Raw genomic sequence first — 21,204 nt, forward strand, 5'->3', positions numbered from 1 at the left:
TGCCAAATTGATTCCTATTTCTTTGAGGTAACTCTAGCTCTAACTCTAAGAAAATTATAAGATTCTCCTCTGTGAGTTTTAAGATTTTCTATCATGTATCATTTCTATCATTCTTGCATTTCACCAGAATGTATAGAAAGAAGACACTTTCGCTATTTATCGTACTTAGTACTCAACCTGCTCACCATTGAATGTAAAAATTCTTTTCCCCTTGGATTTTCCCTGGCTCCCATCTTTGTATTATTCTTTATATTCTCTTTTGGGATGGAAATGTGAACTTTTAATCTATCCTTCATACCACTTAAATTTTTTTTCATACTTCCCCAATATTTGGCATTTTGAAGTGTTTTCTTATTTTTACTCACTCTCTTTCACCAGTGTATATTCATTTCTTGCTTTTTAAGATCACATTTTAAAAAATTTCCATGGTTTAATAGAGTAATAACTCTTCTTGTTTTCTGAATGCAATACCTTCTTCTCTTAAGCTTCCATAGATGTTAGTTATGTTAACTTTAAGATATTCATGTGTTTGCTCTGATAATTATTTAATGTGTTATTTTATCTGCTACGTATCTTTTGAACTTCGTTTTCTTCCAATGCTTTGTGATTATTAGTAACACCCTCATCTTTCCCTCGAGACCTTTATTTGTGTTTCTATGGAATCTGCTCCTGAAACCCGTGTCTGGTGAGAGAGAAGAATGTGCTGACTGGTGGCAGATGTTGTGGTTTCATTTTTGGTTCTAGGGCCGGCTTCTTTTCCCTTCTCAGGGCTAAATTAGTTTTAGTCCAGGGACTGGCAAGCTAATTCTATAAAAGAACAGATAATAAATATTTCAGCTTTGTGGGCCACATGGACTCTGTCTCCATAATTAAATTCTGTGGTTGTAGCACAAACACAGCTACAGACACTGTGTAAACTAGGGGGCATGACTGCATTCCAATCAAACATTACAAAATTGAGGGCCAGCCTACAAGTTTGACAGCCCCTGATTTAGACCGTGACTGCAAAGATGGCAGTGGTGGTTCTTCTGTTAACTAGTCCTGAGTGTGATAAGGTGCTGAGCAGTGGTGAAAGCAAATTTCAGCTAGAGAAGCCCCAACATAATTGGGCATTGTTTGCTAACAATGCTAACTCTATAATTTGCGGAGAAGGCAATGGCACCCCTCTCCAGTACTCTTGCCTGGAAAATCCATGGACGGAGGAGACTGGTAGGCTGCAGTCCATGGGGTCGCTAGGGGTTGGACACGACTGAGCGACTTCACTTTCACTTTTCACTTTTATGCATTGGAGAAGGAAATGGCAACCCACTCCAGTATTCTTGCCTGGAGAATCCCAGGGACGGGGAAGCCTGGTGGGCTGCCATCTATGGGGTCGCACCGAGTCGGACATGACTGAAGCGACTTAACAGCAGAAGCAACTCTATAATTTGACTCTACTAAGGGCTTCCCTGGTGGCTCAGCTGGTAAAGAATCCACCTGTAATGCGGGAGACCTGGGTTTGATCCCTGGGTTGGGAAGATCCCCTGGAGAAGGAAAAGGCTACCCACTCCAGTATTCTGGCCTGCAGAATCCCATGGACTATATAGTCCATGAGGTCACAAAGAGTCAGACACGACTGAACGACTTTCACTTTCACTTTTCCTTCCCTATCCTGGGCTGTGGTTAATATTCCTTCAGAAATTTTTTCTGCTTAAAATAGAGTGAAGTCTGTTGTCGGAAACTTGAAGTCTGATTTATACTTTGTCCTCCTGACAATACAATAATGCCTCTCAATTTATGTTCAATAAAGGTGCTCATTTTCTTGTACGAGTGTAAATTAGTTCGATCTTTAAAATTGTTTTCTGTCACCTTGTGCAATGTATTCATTCTATCACATTGCTTCACTATCACTCAGTTTGCATGGAATTTTAAACAGTGAGTGTTTGTTCTCTTCAGTTTTCACCTGAGGATCTTGTACCTTTGACTCTTGTAGCACATATTCCTCAGTCTCCTCCTAAAGTGTAATGCTCAACTTATATATCCAATATATCTCACGTGTGTACAAAACTGGGCTGAGTGTCACCACCTCCATAAAACCAGCTCAGATTTCATTAATATGTCTGTGCTCTGAGTTCTCAACATGGCTATCGTTACATGAGTTTGTTCTGAATTAACCTACTGTTTAAAGTAGTTAATATAATAACAAGATCTAATATTTATCGAGCCCTTACTATGGCCTTGACATTATTAAAGAAACTTCAAAATATTGATTCATTTAACCCTCATTACACTCTGAGGTGGGGCTACCCAGGTGGTGCTAGGGGTAAAGAACCCAACTGCCACTGCAGGTAGACATAAGAGATGTGGGTTCAATCCCTTGGTTGGGAAGATCCCCTGGAGGAGAGAACGGCAACCTACTACAGTGTTCTTGCCTAGAGAATCCCATGGACAAAGGAGCCTGGTGGGCTGTGATCCATAGGGTCACAAAGAGTTGGACACGATGGAAGCAACTTAGCACGCACGCGCACTCTGAGGCAGCCGTCACTATTATCATCCACGTTTTGTGGACTTTGGTGATTCAGAATGGATATAACTTGGTTCTTGCAGATCAATTATCTTACCATGTGTTGGTCATATAGTTACTGTGATATAACAGTCAAAGTTACTCTAACACACCTGGTTCCTCCAAGTCTAAGCAAAACATAGTCACTATCCTTCCTGAGAAGTTCCTAAGACATCAAAGTCGTATATGGCTTGCCAGTCAACCCATCCGGGTCTGTAGGCATCCAGCAGTTATCAGAGGTGGCCCTTGGTCCCAGGTGAAAGACACAACTCCTCTTTGACAACTCCATGTGCTAACCAGTTAGTGGGCTTTGGTAGAGATCATGAGTATAAGGTCATGATACTCACCCTATTTCTGCTCATTTTCCAAAGAATATGAGTGACTTGAAACTAGGAAATAGAGTACTCATTTTCTTTCAACTTGCCACTTTCCAAAACAAAAATAACAACAGTAAGTATTTAATAAATACTAATGGAAAATGCAAGAAATCTCACTTTATTTCAATGACCACAGAAAGATGAAGATGGTTTGAAGAACTAGCTAAAAGCCATGGGTGGCAGAGTGACAGCTGCAAACCAGAAGGTTTTGATTCATAGGACTGATGGATGTAACAAGCCTCATCTCTAAGTAAACAAATGCAGACAGAGGTGTTTCTGTCAAGAAACATGATTGTTCCCATTACAGCATGTAAGGTTGTTTGACACCTTATGAATCATAAATATTAGAGACAAAGGACAAGATCATCCCTTGCTTCACTTGGGAAATTATTAAATTCTTTGCTGCCACCAGATTGCATTTGTTGGCGAGTTGAGGTGTGTGTATGTGGGGAGAAGGAAAGGGGAGGTGATTCAGGAACAGAGCATTATAGGGAAGGGTGGAAGGGTAGAGACTGCCTACAGATTTTTGTCTTCTCTCTTTCTAAAGAGTCTTTAACAGTTCCAAATTTGACTCTAATTTGTAAATATTTCGCTTTTAAGCCACCATGATGCTTCCTCTTTAATTTCTTTCTTAGAGGATAACTCTTGCTTTATCTTGGTACATATTTATTCTCCTTTACTGTCTCCATTGGCTCCTCATTGCTTTCCCTGAAGTTTTAGAAGGGAAAAGATATGGCGATAGAGGCAGAGGTTCAATAGTACTGAATCATCATGGACATCTCTGGGCTTGGGGATGGAGGGAAGTTTGTGATGCTCAGCCATTAAAACCGAGTGCAAACCTCAAGAAGGCAAAAATAGATCCACAGAAACAGAAAACAAACATGGCTACTAAAGGGGTAAATTAGGAGTTTGGGATTAACATATACACACTACTATATATGGGCTTCCCTGGTGGCTCAGACAGTAAAGCGTCTGCCTGCAATGAAGGAGACCTGGGTTCAATCCCTGGGTTGGGAAGATCCCCTGGATAAGGAAATGGTGAGCCACTCCAGTACTCTTGCCTGAATAATCCCATGGACGGAAGATCATGGTAGGGTATAGCCTGCGGGGTTGCAAAGAGTTGAACACAACTGAACGACCACTATGTATAAAGTATATAATCAACAAGGACCTACTGCATAGTATAAGGAACTATGTTCAATGTGTTGTAATGACTTATAAGGGAAAATAATCTGGAAAAGAATATATGTGTATATATATTGGGCCTTATATGAGTCACTTTGCTGTACACCCGAAACTAGCACAACATTGTAAATTATAATCCAAATGAAAAAAAACAGAACTGCATTACAGTGGCACCCCCCCCCCAAAAAAAAATGAAGAGTGATCTTCTAGGCTGTAAAACCAGAAGTCTCAAGGGCATGACTCTGAGCATGGGCTTCTAATAAGTACAATTTTGGAATTATTTCCCACACCAGTGAAGAAAAATCCATTTCTTTGTCCAGTCTAAGGGAAGCTTTTGAGAAGAAACAAGTTACCTCATAAAGGCCCAGATGTGCACCCACGGTCAAGGGCTCTAGCCTCTTTGTAATCCATAGGGGTGAAATGTTTGCATTGTTTTCAGGTTGGAGATTGCTGTTAATCTTGACCTCTGAGGGAAAAGAGAAACAGGAAGCCATCAGGAACACAAGATAATGTGCTGAACTTTGAAATTATAACAGGAAAATTCGCTACATGAGTTGCCCTCTGAAGGCTGCTTTCATCTTCCCTTGTAGAAAACAAAAGGAATCTGTGAAAAATACACTAAGTCATATATGTTTGCTCACAATGCTTACTGTAACTTGGGAGTCTGACTTCAATTGTTCACTCAAGTTAGAGGATCTGGTTTAAAAAAGATGTTTCAAATACCCCTTCTTGTTCTTGCTTTTCATTCTCTTACAAATACCTTGTGTTCTGTTATTCCAAGATGGATAGCAGTGTCTCATAAAGTGTTTCCATAAATATGATAAGCTACATTAATTCCTGTCATGCTTGCCAATTCGAAGGACTTCTGAAAACTTTTCCGTTAGCGTGGTTTAGTGGAAATGAAGTTGAGAGTATTAGACCTGGGGTATTAGCTTTCCTAGGGACCACTGGGCTTCCCAGGTGGTGCTGGTGGTAAAGTACCCACCTGCTGATGCAGGAGACAGAACAGATGCGGGCTCAGTCCCCGGGTCGGGAAAATCCTCTGCAGGAGGGCACAGCAACCCACTCCAGTATTCTTGCCTGGAGAAACCCATGGACAGAGGAGCCTTTCAGGGCTACAGACCATAGGGTTGCAGAGTCGGACATGACTGAAGTGACTTATCACGCACAGGGACTGATTATGAGCAAGGAAAGTGATGCTTCTGTTCTAAATTTTATTTTTTAAAACAGAGAAGGAGTGGACTTCACCAGAAAATATAAAGTGCCTTTCAAATAATCTGATCTCCAAGCTTCTGCTTGTTGATGCTTTAATTACATAACCTGTATTAAAATATAAGCTATGAACACAGGGTCTCTGTTCTGTTGACTACAGGGTCCTTAGAACCTAGAAGAGGGCCTGACTTCTATTAATGATAATTTGTTGAATGAGGGATGAACGAATGGATAAACAGGAGGCATTTGTTCATAAAGAACTGTGATTCAGGCAGAATTATTACACTGAACATGGAGCAAGGAAGAGTCAGCTTCATTCATCTCAAAGAAAAGAACCCCACAGGAGCTGAGAATTTAAGATGAGGCTCAGTCCAAAGAAACAGGCCCTTCACCTCTGAAAAATACGTACTGGTTCTATGGAACAAACATGGAGAAATGAGTAAGAGGTGCATGGTGAGCAAGAAGGCCTCCATTCCAGGGGCCAGATAAGCACCAGGTTTAAGGACTGGCATGTAGAGTGATGAGTATAAATATGGAAAAATAGAGTGATTAACCCAACCTACTCAGTCAGTAAAGAATCTGCCTGCAGTGCAGGAGACCTGGGTTCAATCCCTGGGTTGGAAAGATCCCCTGGAAAAGGAAATGGCAACCCACTCCAGTACTTGCCTGGAAAGTCTCATGGACAGAGGAGCCTGGTGGGCTGCAGTTTATGGGGTTGCAAAGAGTCAGGCGTGACTGAAGAACTAACACTTATTACACACAAATATGACATCAAAGATCTGATAGTCAAAGTGACTGTAGCTGTAACTAAGAAAGGAATATGTACTGTCACTGTGAAGCAGTCTTTTTAATTGCTGGCATTGGTCAGATCCTTTTTAGATCTTTCATTTTTAAATGAAGAAAGAGTGTATAAAGGAGTATGAGAAATAAGAAATTGTCTAAAGGGAAGAAAATAAGTTAAAGAACTCATTGTTGCTTTATTTGGAGGAAATTTTCCAATATAGAAATATAGAAAATAAGGGTTTTTTTTAAATTCATTGTAAAAAAAATTCTGGTCACAGAGATAAGAAATGTGCAATCAGGAAGCAGGGTGAAATACCCTGAACTATGCATACAATATTTTTCAAAAGTATAAACTCATGTGGAAAACAGTCCAGCAGTTTCTCAAAAAATTTAATATAGACTCACTGTATGATCCATCAATTCCATTCCTAGATATGTTTCCAAGAGAAATGGATATACCCATCCACAAAAAACTTATACATGAATGTTCATGGCAGCATTACTCATAATGACTTAAGAGTAAAAATAACAGAAATAACCCAAATATATATCAGCTGATGAATGGATAAACAAAATGTGGTATATCCATTCAAGAGAACGTTATTCATCAGTAGGAAAAAAACAAAGCATTGACTATGCTACAGATGAATCAACCTTGAAAACCTCATGCAAAATGAAAGAAGCCAGCCATCCAAGGGCACATATTTTGTGGTTGCACCTACATGAGTGTACAGGATAAGCAAATTCAGGAAAGCCACACAGGTTCGTGCTTGCCTAGGTGTTGACAGGGGGAGGTGGGGAATGGAGAGTGGCTCCTGAAGGGCATGAGCCTTCTCTCTGGAGTGAGGAAAGATACTTTAAAAATAGATCATGGTGATGGTTGCACAACTCAGTGAATATAATAAAAATCACTGACTTCTACACCTTAGTTAAATTGTGTGGCATTTAAATTTCATCTCACTAAAGCTACTAAAGTTTTTCAAAGAATAGACATTCATCTGAAGTGAAAGGGTCCGTATGCAGCCAAGTAGAGGCCAAGAAGGTACCACAGGACCTCTTACCAGCTCTAAATAATATTATTCTCTGACTTTGACCCACAGAGGTATCAGACTTAGATATGATCCAAAGGAAATGGGACGTTTCAAAGGGGTCATGAAGATCTCTTCACGTAGACCACAAGGAAAGATTCTTTACTCTGAATGCCTGCACTTAGACACTACTGGAAACCAGTTAAGATTCAACTTGACTGTTGGGAAGTGCAAAGTCCTATGTTCAGAGTGCAAGTCAGATTCTCTCTTTCCTAAATGTCTGTCTTTTATTCCAGTCTACTCTTCCTCCTTCCACTCTTGCAATCCACCAGTAGAGAAGACTGTGTGATCTTTTAAAATGTAAATCTTCCTATTTAACTAGAAATCTAAATACCTTGTCCTACAAGTTTCCTGATAGCTGACTCTGCTTCCCTCCCACTCTCTTTTACTCACAAGTCCAGCAGCACTGGCATTTTCTGGTTTCCTGAGTTGCAAAACTTGTTTCCAGCTTAGAACCTTTGATTAGCTCTGCCCTCTCCCAGGAATGCTCTTCCTCCTGACTCTCTGTAATTGGAGGCTTCCTTCTTTCTCCTCAAACTTCAACTTCTCCTTAGCATGTCAATCTTGTAACAGGATACTGATTTATCCTTGGGGCTTATTGTGTATTAGACACTTGATAGTATATACTGAAAAAATGAATTGCCAATTTCTTCATTTGGAGGAGCTATGATATTTACCTCCATAAATGGGAGGGTCCCCATTTTATAAAAGAAAAAGTAGAGATGTGGACTATAAGAGACTGCTTAGCAAGCAGAGGTGAATTTTGTTCTGTGTGAGGATAATGTATTGGGAGAGCAAATTAATGATTCTCTGTGTATTTCCTGTCTCCCACTCTGCCAGGTTTTGCATTTCCGTGTCTCAGAGGTTGCAGCTGGGTTGTTTGAAGGCAGCTGCTCTTCCTGTATTTGAATATCCTTCCTGTATTTCTTCCAGTTGAAGAGCTGATGCTGGTGGGCTGGCATGGTGGGGGAGAAGGGGAATGACTTTGACAAGACCTGGTCTGAAAAGGAAAATTCCAGCATACCGAGGATGAGACCTGGAGCCATGGAGAAATGTGTCCAGCATATTGCAAAGACAGGAGAGATCAAGACTTCAAAGGGATGGGTCCCAAGTGTGACTCAGAAGGCCGGGGCTTTCCTGATCCAGCACAGCTTCACCTCCCTGGGCAGGTTACAGGGGCAGAAAGTTGAATATTAAGAGCTTACTAGGTTTAGGCCGTGATGATACCAGTGTGCCTGTGATGTGTAGGGATAAGAAAGCTTTATTTGGTAAACTATGCTGTCATCTCCCCTTGAGGTTGCAAAAATCAGGTGAAAATGAAAATCATCCATTTCTCTGAAGAAAAGATCACACATTTGGGTAAATATTTGACCAAACTGACATGTCCATTAAGAATCTATTCAAACCACTCAGGGCAAAGCAAACACCTGCTCCAAGCATGAAGGAGAGAGAGAGACAGCAGAAGGAGTGAGGTGTCCTACAGGGAAAATCAGAGCCAGTGCCTTTTACAGAGCACACCTCGCGAGGACAGGCGGGTGTGTATTTTTAAGTAAGAGGGTAATTTGGTCTTCTTAGCTGTTGCCTCAGAGGTGCCCAGCTCAAGATAAATCTTTGCCACTTTACCAAGTTAACCTGGAGGGAATTGGCTGAGTCAGTTAATGAGCTGTTGAGAATTCAGCACCCTGGGTGTTTTCTTTTTAGTGAAGTTCACTGGGCAATTGACGCAGCTCCATATGATTCAATGGTTTGTCCTCCCAGGGCATGTGAGGGGCTGGTTTAGAGAGTCAACTCTTTCTCCTCACTCACTGCAGGCTTCCTAGTAGGGGCCATGTGGCCTCACCCAGGAATGTAAAGAGGTTCTTCTCACATCACCAGCCCTCTGGAGAAGGCAGCCAATCTCCTTTAATAAGTGGTGGGAAAACAAGACTCTGCCAATCTTTAACTGGTGAAACTGCTGAAGTGAAATCCTAACTAAGTTATCATGAGAGCAGTAAGTATTTAAGCAAGATTTGTGAGGTAGCACATTCCTGGGCAGTCAAGGTTTCTGCTGCCATCCAGTTATTGGTTAGCTTAAAGCTGCAGATTGTCTCACTCACTCATGAACTGGAATGTCCATAAAAATGGCATTTTCCTGTCTTCAGAAATGCCTGATAAGTCCAGAACTTTATCATCAACATGAAAAAACATAGGCTGTTGCTCCTCCCTTGCTGGGTTGGTTGTCTCTGCCTCCCGCTCCACTCAGCATTTTAGTAGAAGGACCCACATCTGCCCTCTCCCAGTGCTCCAAGCTTCAAGCAGGATACCACATTTGATTGTTTGTGAAACTAAGCTGGATGCTCAGCCCACCTGAGTGTTAGACTGGCCCCAGAGAACACGCAAGACTCCTGCCCATCTTACAGGCTTTGTCTCTCACCTTTCCCCAAGAGAAGCCTCCAAGTGGGTGTTTTGTAGACACATCAAATGCAGTCTAACCAAACCCTGAGCCCTTATTCTCCTCCAGAGGGGTCCTCTACACCAGCATCTTTCTCTTAGTGGCACTCACATTCCCATTTCCCTAAAAATGATCACATCACCTGACTCTTCTTTATCTTCATTTCCAATATTCATTCTACTTTATCTAAGAGGTTCCCACTATGGACTGCTTTCCTGCTGTCTCTCCTCTCCCACAGTCCCCAGTCCAAGAACCTGGGCTTCTAGCTCAGTCTCCTGGATGATTCTGTAGTCTGCAGTCTGTCTCTGCCTCATACCTTCAAAGCCCCCTCCCAAGTAATTCCTCTTCATCTACTTTCCATTGTTAAATCATTCAAGCAACAAATATTAAGTTCCTATTATGTGCTAGGTACTGTTCTAGGCATTGAGTACACATTGCAAAAATATGCATATGCACAGTCATTATTATTTTGGAGATCATATTTCTAGTGGAAGAGAAACAAAAGATAAACAGATAGTAAATCAGATGGGGGCGAATGCTGTAGGGGGAAAGGAAAGTCTTTAGTAAGAGGCATAGGGAATGCTAGGGAGGGGGAATTGTTATATGCAGGATGATGAAGGAAGTGCTTTTGGGAAGGTGCTATTTTAGAGAGACCTGAAAAAGTGAGTAAATGAGTGCATGAGTTGTTTGAACACTGGAGAAAAGAGCCATCCATGAAGCAGCCATGAAATGAAAAGATGCTTACTCCTTGGAAGAAAAACTGTGACAAATCTAGACAACATATTAAAAAGCAGAGACATCACTTTGCCAACAAAGGTCTGTATAGCCAAAGCTATGGTTTTTCCAGTAGTCATGACAGATGTGGGAGTTGGACCATAAAGAAAGCTGAGCACCAAAGAATTGATGACTTTGAACTGTGGTGTTGGAAAAGACTCTTGAGAGTCCCTTGGACAGCAAGGAGATCAAGCCAGTCAATCCTAAAGGAAATCAATCCTGAATATTCATTGGAAGGACTGATGCTGAAGCTGAAGCTCCAATACTTTGGCCACATGACGCAAAGAGCTGACTCATTAGAAAAGACCCTGATGCTGGGAAAAATGGAAGGCAGGAGGAGAAGGAGGCAGAAGATGAGATGGTTGGATGGCATCAGGGACTCAATGGACATAAGTTTGAGCAAACTCCATGGTGAAGGACAGGGAAGCCTGGCGTTTTGCAGTCCATGGGGTCGCAAAGAGTTGGACATGACTTAGATAGTGAACAACAAACGGAGCAGGAGCTTTAAGTGCCCAAGTCCTGAGTCAGAGGCAGGCTCGGTGTGCTCAAGAAGCAGTTAAGGAAGCCAGGTTGGCTGGAGCAGAATGCGATGTGAAAGAGTAGTAGGTTATGAGGGTTGCAAGGGGGCAGGAGGCAAGGCCAGCTGGTATAATGACTTGTGGGTTATTGTAAGGACTTTAGCTTTTATTCTAAGTGAGGCATAGAGCCATTGGGGGTAGGGTTTGAACAGCAGTCCCATTAGAATTTTAAAAGATATACTCTGGCTACTTTATGGAGAACCAAGGGGAGATGGTAAAATGATGAAGCCCGGTTAGGAAGCCATTACATTCTTACTGGTTGAGAAATGATGGTGGCTTGAACCAAGGCTTAGTGGCAGGGGTGCTAGGAAGTAGTTGAATTGTGGAAATAGCTTGAAGGTAGAGTGGTTAGAATTTGTTGACATGTTGAATGTGTGGTGAGACAGCAGACTCCAGAATCCTCTACCTAAGTGAGTGGAAGGCTGGAGCATCCATTTATTGAGATGTGGAAGACTGGGGGAAGAGAAAGTTGGTATTGGGGAATGAGTGAAAACCAGGAGTTTGTTTTTGGACATGTGAAGTGTGAAATGCTTTTTAGATACCTGTGTGACAAAGTCAAGTGAGCACTTGGATGTATGAATGTGGAGATCAGAGGAGTGGCTATGTCTGGATACATATATTTGAGAGGTATCATACTGATGGTAGTGATGAAACTGGATGAGATAGCAAGGGAGTGAGTGTCGGGAGCATTGTGTAGGGTGTGCAGTGTCTCTGGGGATTTTTTCATTGTCTACAGAGAATGAAAGCCCTTTGCACCTTTGGCTGCTCCCCAAGGCTGGCTATAGCCCAGCCTGACCTGGCTGTTCAAAAACTTGGACTTTCCTTTTGTGAACCCTCTACATAGTTACTACCTTCATCTCCTACTCCCTGAGTCCTGGCATACCTGGCACATTTTTTATTCTAAGCCTTAAATAATACCTGCCTGAAGAGGTCTATTTCAAATCACATCTTCATTTTTTCATTTACCTCCCCAAATATTCTTTGAAAATCTACAGTTAGGTGCTGAAGATATAGCAACAGCAAAACACTTTCCAGAAAGCCTTTTCTGATCTCTGGCCTCATTGTTTCCTGTATTTTCTATAGAAAACAAATCCAAAATTTTTAATTTTGGCATTATGTTACGGGTTCTATGGAAGGCACTGGGACAAAATTGGAAATAAGAGATGGTCACAGTCTACTGCAGAAGCAGGCAATTAACATGAAATTATAAAAAAAGCATATCCTTGCTATCATAGGAGAAGGTGTTGTGGTAGGCAGAGTAATGGCGCCCCCCAACCTGCAAGATATCCATACCCTAATGCCTGGAACCAGCGAATTGTTGTTAGTTTGCATGGCAAAAGAGGAATTAAGATTGCAGATGAAATTAAGTTTGCTACCAGTTGACTTAAGATGGGAATGTTTTCCTGGGTTATCCAGGTAAGCCCAGTGTAATCACAAGGGTACTTAAAAGTGGACGAGGTAACAGAAGGGAAGTTTCAGAGAAAGATACATGACGATGAACCTTATGTTGTTAGCTTTGAAGGTGGAGAAAGGGAGGCACAGACTGCAGCCTGTAGGTGACTTCTAGAAAAGGCCAGGTCATGGATCCTCCGCTAGAGTCTCCAGGAAGGAATGTAGCCCTGCTGGCACCTTGATTTTAGCTTCATGAGACCTTGATTGAACTTTCGAACTACAGAACTGTAAGGTGTCTTGTTTTAAGGCCTAAATGTTTGTGGTAATCTGTTATGGTAGCTGTAGAAAACTAACTGAGCAATTGATGGGGACATAAGTCTTTCACAGATGTGTGTTCTCTTCCCCAATATAAATTGTTAATTCCCAAAGGTTAGAAGCAGTATAAATATCTTTTAAAATTCCCTCTTTTAATCCTTATATTAACCAGGGTTCTTTTGGTTGTAAGTAAGAGAAAACTGCAAAAATCTGCTTAATGTGGAAAACACTCCATCAACTAAAAGTTCTGGGGTAGGTCTAGCTTAAGACACAGCAGAAGAGATGGTCAAATGATTCTGACTTTGTCAGAGATTCACCTCTCTTCCATGCTTTCCTCTCTGTTATCTTTCTTCTCAAATATGCTGTTCTTAAGTGCAGGCAGCTCCAGGCTCACCTTCCACAGGCTTCAGTTCAGTCACTCAGTCATGTCCGACTCTTTGCGACCCCATGAATCACAGCATGTCAGGCCTCCCTATCCATCACCATCTCCTGGAGTTCACTCAAACTCACATCCATCGAGTTGGTGATGCCATCCAGCGATCTCATCCTCTGTCATCTCCTTCTCCTCTTGCCCCCAATCCCTCCTAGCATCAGAGTCTTTTCCAATGAGTCAACTCTTGACATGAGGTAGCCAAAGTACTGGAATTTCAGCTTTAGCATCAGTCCTTCCAATGAACACCCAGGGCTGATCTCCTTTAGAATGGACTGGTTGGATCTCCTTGCAGTCTAGGGGACTCTAAAGAGTCTTCTCCAACACCACAGCTCAAAAGCATGAATTCTTCAGTACTCAGCTTTCTTCACAGTCCAACTCTCACATCCATATATGACCACTGGAAAAACCATAGCCTTGACTAGATGGACCTTTGTAGGCAAAGTAATGTCTCTGTTTTTCAATATGCTATCTAGGTTGGTCATAATTTTTCTTCCAAGGAGTAAACATCTTTTAATTTCATGGCTGCAATCACCATCTGCAGTGATTTTGGAGCCCCCAAAAATAAAGTCTGACACTGTTTCCACAGGCTTGCTGCTGCTGCTGCTAAGTCGCTTCAGTCGTGTCTGACTCTGTGCGATCCCACAGATGACAGCCCACCAGGCTCCCCCGTCCCTGGGATTCTCCAGGCAAGAACACTGGAGTGGGTTGCCATTTCCTTCTCCAATGCATTAAAGTGAAAAGTGAAAGTGAAGTCACTCAGTCGTGTCCAACTCTTCGAGACCCCATGGACTGCAGCCTACCAGGCTCCTCCGTCCATGGAGTTTTCCAGGCAAGGGTACTGAAGTGGGATGCCATTGCCTTCTCCGTTCCACAGGCTTAGTAACCCCCAAAGAAAGAAGGAACCCTGTCCCTAGCTCTAGGAGTTGAAGCTCATTAGATTTACTTGTGTCACCTGCCTGACCCTTACTGTGCTGCTGTAATCATAATGACCAAGGAAGGACTGTGGTCTCCCCACCAGTCCACGGTAGTGTGCTCACCCCTGAAGATCAGGGTCAGCCTCCTCTGTCCCCAGTGTGTGGAGAAAGCAGGGGAGGGCCCTCCATGACCCCCTTTCCCTGTAATGCCAGAACAGGGAATAGGCGCCAGAAGCGGACTATCAGAGAAGTGTACGTGGACTTTGAAGTCAAATAGATTCAGTTTCAAATGCCATCCTTGTCATTTCCTAACCAGGTGTTTATCAGCAAAGCTTCCAACCTTTCTGAGCCTCAGTTTCATCATAAGTAGTTATATAGTAGCATCTGTCTTATTGAGCAGTCCTCAAGCCAGATTATCTGCATAAAATTGGCTAGCACTGTGCTTGTCATGGAGAAGTTACCCAGGAAACATAGGTCCCTTCCCCTCTTCTCATTCAGTGAAGGTGAAAGTCCTGCAGCCTGGCATCTTCTACTGGACACCCCTACCCTGGCCCACACTCCTCTCGTCTCCAGAAAGTTTTACTTCTCTCCCTGTTGCCACCTTGAATCTACCAGCTCTGCAGGGGAGTTCCTGGCTGTCTCAGAATTCTTCATGCTTCTCTAGCTGAAAGGGAATGCTAGAGAGTTACTTATTGAGAAGAGTGACCCCCTGTACTCCTGCAAGAGGGATCCCTGGCAGGAGATGGCTGCTAGGACCTTAAATTCTGCAGTGGCAGGAAATCATAGGTGCTAACTCGCACACAGAACTGCTTCCACTTCCCTCACAGCCTAAAGCATCCTGGTGCTGTGGTGATGGGGATGCTGCTTCATCTCACTTCAAGGTAGAGCCAGCAAAGATACAATTTGCTGGATGTTTAGCAAGTCAGTAGGGAAGCTGGGAGTAGACCTGGGTGGTTCTCAAAATTATCAACTTCAGAAAAAAATATATATCTGGCACTGTCCCCAGAGCTATCGTGTTCACTATCTTATGTCTTACCTAAGCTATCACTACACACGTGCTAAAACAGGATTGGCAGAGCCTTGCACAGAATTCCAAACACTGCTGGTTCATTTCCATGACTCAGGACAGAAAGACTAGGAAGGAGTAAAGAGAGCATCTCCAGATCCTTAAGACCTGTCATCAGTTCCTTACTTGCTCAGTTGTTTTAGGGCTGGCCTTGTTTTATAGACTAGTTTAGACACTCTCGACTCTAGACCTCAACCATTCCTGGTAGGTAAATATTGTTAGACCTTCTGAGCCTTGATGAAAACAGTTTTCCTCATCACCCACATGCAACCAGAAGATAGAACAACTTCTAAAAATTCCATTCTACTAGAAACCAAGTGGAAAATCACATTGCAGCCCTGTTTCCAAGCCAATAAAGATGAACAATTCGGTAGTGGATAGGATAGGGGAAGAGAGAGAGGGGAGTTGGAGAAGAATGAATAGAAGGAAAGTGAAAAGAAATCCCTACAGCTATCTTCAAATGTCAGGGGACAAAATGGAATTAAGTTGCCCAGATGCACAGAATGAAAACATTTAGTCATTCCCCCAAATCTTTGAGCATAAATAATACGCTTCATATTAACCTACCCAAACTAGGCAAAAATCTCATTAGCAGGTTTATTTTTTAAGAAAAACAACAAAATCTCTGCAAATATGATTAACTTACACTAAATCTGCTTCCAAAGGAAAATGTCAAGTAATGAAATGAGATTAATTGAAAGATGAGGGGTAAACTAAGAGAGAATAAATGCCATCTTCGAAATCTGAGAGAAGATGATGAAAATGGCTGGTTTTGGTTTCACAGAGACAAAGACTCAATTTGCTTACTGCGCCAGTCTTCATATTCCACATTTTCCTCCTGAGGCAGCAGGAGGATTTTCAATCTTATTTTGCATTCTCAGCTTCACAGAAGGAAAGCAATATGGTGTACTGTTGAGGGGGGAAATAATGGCAGACCGAACATTTAAAGCAAAACTTGAATTGAGGTACTTTCACGTTAGAAACTGAGTGAGATCCATGTTCGTATTGATTTTCGGGCAGGCAGAGTCACAGCCTCACTTCTTTCTGAGATAAGCAAAATTTTATAGCAGTCCTTAACATTTCTTGACCCCATATCCTTTGGGGACATTCTTTCCTCTGAGCTTTGCAAATACCACACTGTGTCCCTCTCTGTTTTCTAGACCGTCGTCTTAATCTCCTATGGAGGTAACTCTTCTCTTCTTGATGTTCCCCCGGGTTTGATCCAGGACTCTCCCCTTTACTGTGCTTTCTCTCCTGGGGTTCTGATCTGCTCCACAACCTCAGTTACCATCCTTGTGTTCAGGCCGCCTTCCCTTCTGAGCTCCAGAACTGCATAACTGCTACCTCATTGGACACCTCCACCTTGGTTCCTCGGGGCAGTGTGTCATTCAAATTCTTTAACTTTCCTTCCGAAATTGCTGTGTTTTTGGCCCTCCTGCCCCAGGGAATAGTTCAACTATTCTGTAATAGAAAACTGGGCAACATCCTTAACATCTTTTTCTTACTGATTTCCCATATCCACTCAATCCTCAGATCCTGTCTGTTCTACCTTTTAAATATTTCTTAATCCATCTACCTTGTCATATCCATCTTGCAACCTCTTTTGTCCAAACTGACATCAGGAGGCAGCAAAGAAGTTAAGAGAACTGTCCCTCAGGCCAAGTCTAAATTGCAACTCTATCTTATATTACTCTTGAGCAAGTTATTTAATTGATTTATCTTTCAGCTTTCTCATCTATAAATTGATATGATAACACAAGTTGTTGCAAAAATTACTGACAAGACATGTAGAGGACTAAGAAGTGTGCTCAGCATGTAGCTCAAGACAATGTTCATTGTGGTTATGACAATTATTACTGATGTTTTTTTTTTTTACTGTAATTATTATTGCGCATCTTAATAACTGAATCTCTCACCTAACAACATCTCCTTATATTCATTGATACTATTCTCTAATCCTGCAATTCTGCATATAACAATAGGACTTATGCTTTCTAAAGGCAAATTCTATTGTGATATCACCTTGATTATTCAGTTTCCCTCAGGATAAAATCCAAATCCCCGAACATAGCTTAAGAGCATCTTCATTACCTGGATTATCCCTGCAACTCTTTTGCATCAAGTCCATTCAGACATCTCTGATCTTTTTCACGTGACAAACATGCCCCCACCTCTTCACATGAATAACTTCTGCTGTCCCGTAAATTCTCCATTGGTTGCCCCTTGCTTGATTGGAGAAATAAAATGGGAAGCAAAATCTGCCAACCCCAAAAACCTTCCCACAAAGGCAATAGAGAAGGAAAACAGTTTTATTATTTAGTAAGTGTGAAACCAGAATGTGATGTGTATCACAGGCAATCTACTAGAAGATGGTGAAGACAGAAAGAAATCCCTCACCCTTTTTATAGCCAAGTAGATGCAGCCCATCACATACATGTTTTCAAGACGGATAATAACTAATCTACAAGTAGGAGGACTTGATAACATTATTTCTTACACACAGTTCATTCCTAGTTTACCTAGTAATTGGGGTGACCATCTGAGTTAACTAATTGGCTTTATCCAGGAGAAAACCAAACCTCTTATACTTTTATGACAGGAGCAAGTTTTACAGCTTGGAGCAACATGCCCACCCAAGGTAGGCTCTGATTCTCCCTTAGAAACTGGGAGGCAGACATGCTATGTCTCTTGATGTTTATGTTTCAAAAAGATAGCTCCCAAGTCTTTGAGAAATACATTCTCTAAAGCTGACAAAACATCTATCTAGTTTTCAAAGGGGTTTATATATATATTTCAAAGAGAGGAGAAAATACTTAACTACAAGTTTTCTGTAGTAAATGCTCTGAGTTAAAAAAAAAAAGGCAGGGCGGAAATCTCTTCCCTTCTTTTCAATGGGGAGAATGGAGCCTCTTAATGTGTATCTTTCCTTACACCTGCACCGGAACAGGCCATGAGCCACCGTGTCTGCCCGCAGCAGCCTTTTCTTCCCTTGTATTACACCTGAAGCGCCATTCAGGGTCTCATTCATTTACTCTTGAGTGAGTGCCTACCCCATGCTGGGTACTGGCTATACTCCAGTGAACAAGCAGACATGGTCTTATCTTAATGAAGCTTACAGTTAGTGAGGGAGCTAGACAAACAACTATATAATATATTTATTAAGTTTTCCTTTCAAGTAAAAATTTTACTACATCACTTAAATAGCCTTTCTCTTATTAAAACCCTTTTATACAGTTTTTAAAGAGTACTTTCCATTTATCGTTATTACAGAACATTTGTTCTATTCACAGTTCTGTACAATGCATCCTTGAGCCTGCCTCATGCCCAATCATTTGTGCTTCCCATTCTCCTACCCTATGCTGCCCTCCCTCCCATCTCCCCATTGAAAACCACTAGTTTGTTCTCTATATCTGTGAGTCTGCTTCTTTTTTGTTGTTATTTCCCCTAGTTTGTTGCATTTTTTAGATCCCACATGTGGAATTTAAAATGAGTGATAGAACTTTAAATGTGATGAGTATAAAATGAAACACATTGCTTTTGAATAGAAACATTTTCTTTAGTGACGTAATAAATACATTTCCAGAGCACTGTAATTTAAGGAGGAGACATTTCTTGGACAAATAAAAGGAAAAATTAGGATTGGAATTTGTCTCTAAACCCCATAGAGAGTGACTGCCTCTCACGGAGGCAGGATGGGTTGAGAGTCAGGAAAGTGCTTCATGTTGCTATTGTCTGCCCCACTCTTCTGAGGATAAGAGGATGGTGTAAACGAACTTCTTATGAAGCTGAAATATTATCGAGGCTGATGCAAGTTCAGACGGCCAAGCTGTATGCTCTAAAACTAGTGTTCTGTTTCCCAGGACACTAATTAGGACACATATTCAATTTTCTAGATGTTGGCTAATTGGTAACCTCAACCAGGACCAAATATTTCATCTCAGAGCTTGTGAGAAAGGGTTGGAAATTAGATTCATATAAAAGAAAAAAAAAGGCAACCCATATCCAATCCTAGTGGGCCTATTTCCAGGAGTCCTGCCCATGTTGGCAACATCTGAGCCTGATTTTCACTCCTATTCTGTATCCCAGCCAGAGATATGTCCCACCACTCTCCAAGATAAGTTCCATCACTCCATTCTATGCCCTAACCTAATATATATTTTTAACATGTTAACTCTGATCCAGTCAAGGAAGCTCCCTCCTTGGAAGACAGAAGGGTCACATAAACAACAACTTTGAAGCTGATTTTGGTCGTCTGAATGAACATCTTTAAAGATAAACCCCAGGGGTATATTGCTCTGAAACTGTTGTTACTGTTCAGTTACTAAGTCATTTATAACTTTTTTGTGATCCCATGGGTCACATGGGATCACAAAAGAGTAGCCTGCCAGGCTCCTTTGTCCATGGGATTTCCCAGGCAAGAATACTAGAGTAGATTGACATTTCCTTCTCCAAAGGATCTTCCCTATTCAGGGATCAAATCCATGTTTCCTGCATTGGCAGCCAGATTCTTCACCACTGGAGCCATCAGGGAAGCCCCTGAAACTATAATAGTGACCTCTAATTCCCATGTGATGGGCTTGAGAGGGAAAAGTTCAAAGAGAAACAGTGATTTAGAGAGCATCAGAGTCACCTATAGAGATTGGAGCTTCTCATTCATTAGGCCTGGGTTGGAGGCTGAGAATATGCATTTCTACCAATTTCTCAAGTGTGGCTGATCCTGCTGATCTAGGGGTCAAACTGAAAATTACTGCTTGATATTAATAGTTGTTAATCTTGACTGTATGTTAGAATCATCTGGAAGGCTTTAAAAAAAATACAGATGCTGGAGTACTGTATTAGACCAGTGAAGTCAGAATCCCTTCAAATAAGGTCCGCCATCTGTATCTTGTAAAGTGCCACAGAGAAACCAGGGTTGAGAACAACTATATATCTTACATGAGGCCCCGGGAGAGAAAGCAGAGGAATGAGGAGAAGGTAGGGAGGGTAGAGTGTGAGCATGAGTGAAAGTACTCTCTAAATGTAGAGGGAGGTATAGAGATGAATCAGAGAATGGTAGATTATGATTATATGCTGTAAGCCTCTACCTGTGACAAGTCCTAAAACACTCAGGAGAAATTCATCCTCAGGGACAGGCAATAAACAGACATGAGAATACAATATGATAAATCCCATGCTAAGGGAACAGGGACCCCAAAGTGGGTCACTGAAATCAGTCTAGGAAGGTAAAATGAGTTGGCACTAACCCAGTAGAGAAACAAGCGCAGTTTAGGGAGAGAATAGTGCAAGCGAAGATATAGAGGTTGCAGAGCTGTAGCATAAAGTGAGAGGCAGGTAGAGCTCACATCTTGAAGCACTCACATCTTATAAGTAATGAGGCACGCACTGATGGACTTTAAATAGCACCGTGTAGAATAACGGGGTAAGATTTACATTAGAGACAGGTCACTCTGTCAGTGATGAAGAAGTTAAATTTGAGAGCTAACCTGCAGGCAGGGTCACATTTAGCGTGCTGTTGAAGTAGTTACAGGGGAAATATATTTATATTTTAAAATGTATTGAAGTATAGTTGATTGCAATGTTGTGTTAATTTCTGCTGTACAGTGAAGTGACTCAGTAATCCCTACATATACTCTCTTTTCTTCTTTTCCATTGTGGTATACCACAGGATACTGAACACAGTTCCCTGTGCTGCACAGCAGGACTTTGTTGTTTATCCATTCTATATAAGAGATCGCATTTGCTAATCGCAAACTCCCCGTCCTTCCCTCCGCATCCCCTCCTCCTTGGTAACAACAAATCCATTGTCTATATCTATGAGTCTGCTTCTGTTTTGTAGATATGCTCATTTGTGTTTTATTTTACATTCCACATGTAAGTGATATGGTATTTGTCTTTATCTGACTTACTTCACTTAGTATGATAATCTCTAGGTCCATCTATATTGCTGTGAATGGCACTATTTCATTCTTTTTATGGCTGAGTAATATTGCCAACATCCACTGGATCATCAAAAAAGCAAGAGAGTTCCAGAAAAACATCTATTTCTGCTTTATTGACTATGCCAAAGCCTTTGACTGTGTGCATCAAAATAAACTGTGGAAAATTCTGAAAGAG

The sequence above is a fragment of the Bos javanicus genome, chromosome 10, assembly GCF_032452875.1.
Source record: "Bos javanicus breed banteng chromosome 10, ARS-OSU_banteng_1.0, whole genome shotgun sequence".
Lineage (NCBI taxonomy): Eukaryota > Metazoa > Chordata > Mammalia > Artiodactyla > Bovidae > Bos > Bos javanicus.